The sequence below is a fragment of the Octopus sinensis genome, linkage group LG27 (genome assembly GCF_006345805.1).
Source record: "Octopus sinensis linkage group LG27, ASM634580v1, whole genome shotgun sequence".
NCBI lineage: Eukaryota > Metazoa > Mollusca > Cephalopoda > Octopoda > Octopodidae > Octopus > Octopus sinensis.
In genome coordinates, this window is record NC_043023.1 from 7,076,433 (window position 1) to 7,078,932 (window position 2,500).

Sequence of the window (2,500 nt, forward strand, 5' to 3'; positions counted from 1 at the left end):
TTTCGGTGTATTTCAACCAGAAAAATGTTCACTTAAAGAGAATAACAAGCGACATAATGCAAAATTTTTACTTTTCAAAAAAGATTGAAACAATGTCAAAACTTTGTGAACGCGACATCAAAGTCTGCTGTTTTAAGCGCAACTAAAAAACAAACCAGAGCAACGCCAGGCTAAAGTCTCATTAATTCTATTTTATCCAATGTATCTATTTTAAAAAGGATAAAAACAGAATCAATGACACAGGCTTTAGCAGGCCAAAAATAGCATTAAATAGCATCCCTCGTCTATATATATATATATAAATTAGAGATAAAACCACTATTAGGCAAATCAAACAGTGAAAAACATAAACTAAAACATAAAATAAAAATAATTAATATAATTTACAAAATATATAAAATATAAAATTTTAAAAATTTTAATAATTTAAATTTAAAATTAAAATTATTAATTTATATTTATAAATTCTTATTTTTTATTTTTTATTTTTTATTTATTTTTTAATTTTTAATTTATTATTTATTTATTTATTTATTTATTTTTTAAATATATATAACTATCAAAAAGTATTAAAAAGTTTAATATAAGATAAAAAGTATAAGATAAATATATATATATATACACACACATACACTGAATATTAAGACAGTCAGGAGGTATGAGATGATTATATTTATTTCCCAGTTGATATCCATAGGGTGACAGCTGTTTCGCAACCAACATCATGAAAAAATAGTTTATTTTAGTGTGTAATAAATTATTTTACAAGGTCTATTTGGTTTGTTGCTGGGTTAACAAAAAGAGCTTTTTTGTGATTACCACTGGATTATATAAATCCATATATTGCATATTAACCTCATAAATATTTATATATATATATATATAAATTAAATTAGAGATAAAACCACTATTAGGCAAATCAAACAATGAAAAACATAAACCAAAACATAAAAATAAAAATAATTAATATAATATACTAAATATATAAAATATAAAATTTGAAAATTTTAATTATTTAAATTAAAAATTAAAATTATTAATTTATATTTATTAATTTTTTTTTTAATTATTAAATATATATAACTATCAAAAAGTATTAAAAAGTTTAATATAAGATAAAAGTAATATATATATATATAAATTAAAAATAGGATAAAATCTTTATAAGGAATTTATCAAGTAGTTAGCGTGAAAAACCTCATAAGAGAAAAAAATCCACCAATTTTTTCACTTAAATGACTTGCTTCAAGAGTTGCATTCGGTACAATGTGTTTATTTATTTTGGTAGTTTTGACTTTAAGAGTCCCTCCTAGCATGTGGCATTTATGTATAGTATGCCCTCTATATATATAATATATATATATATATATATATATATATATATAGTATATATATATTATATTATATAGAGGGCAAATGTAGTCACTATGCATTAATATGGTCTAAACATTTCCATCCACAAGTCATTTTCGTTATTACCACACCCACACACACACATACATATATAATATATATATATATATATATATATTGTCGTTGGCATCCTTTTTGTCTTGGGAGACAATGGAGTTGCGCATAAAATAGTCCAGTCCGGCTTTTATATTTCATGTCCTAATACATCTCCTGCTGTGGCTGTGTAGTCCTATCCTGGACAAACACTCCCTCTGGCAGGTGCCGCAAATGTAGCGAAGACTTTGCCTGGCTGATTGTAATGTCATAGTTTCTTGTTGACGTCTTTTCTTGTCTTTCCATTTCTCCTCTCTCCCTCTGTCACTCCTTTGTGTTCCCTCTTTTACGGTATGTCACCAATCTTTACGGTTGCTGGCAACCGCTTCCCATTTGCTAATATTGATGCTGCAGGCCTTCATGTCCCTCTTGCAAACATCCTTGTAACGTAAGAACGGTCTTCCCACAGACCTAGTGCCCCTAGCAAGCTTTCCGTAGAGTATGTCCTTGGGGATTCTGCCATCTTCCATATGGCTAACATGTCCAAGCCATCTCATACGTCTCATAAATACACACACAACACACACACACACACACACACACACACAGACACAGACACATGCACACACACATACACACACACACATCACATCACATGCATGAAAAAGAGGGTGAAAGAGAGGAAGAAGTGCAATAGAATGTAAGAAATAGCATTCTTCTGCAAAGAATGCAATTACTCTGTAAAATGGAATTTCACTTCCAGGAATTTGGTTATCGAATTTGGAAATGGAATTATGCGTCAAGAATTATAATTATCAAGAGAGAAATGGAAGTATTTCAGCAGGAACCTCGATTGAAATGAAAATGGAATTACAGTCCAAAAATGTAATTTTCAAGTAAAAAAATAGAATTATGCTCTGAGGAATGTGGCTATATGAAGGAAATGGAATTATTGTTCAAGAATGTAATTTTCATGTGAAAATGGAATTTGTGCTCTGAGGAATGTAAAATGTAATTATCAAAAAGAAATGTAATTACAGCTAAAATATGTAAT

General features: G+C 28.0%; 1 protein-coding gene across 4 annotated transcripts in view; it reads left to right on the top strand.

Annotated features, from left to right (window-relative positions):
* LOC118768162 (guanylate cyclase 32E-like) overlaps window positions 1-2,500 on the top strand; it is a 64,336-nt gene that overhangs the window by 2,323 nt on the left and 59,513 nt on the right. For 2 of the 4 annotated variants that reach the window (XM_036514102.1, XM_036514105.1), the window contains exon 2: window positions 2,210-2,500. This exon is cut by the window's right edge and continues 266 nt beyond it. The exons of 1 other annotated variant lie outside the window; for it this stretch is intronic. The gene's annotated coding sequence lies outside the window, so the exon portion shown is untranslated. Of the gene's footprint in view, window positions 1-2,074 lie in introns of those variants that run through there. One more of the 4 variants, XM_036514103.1, reaches the window with a different exon arrangement.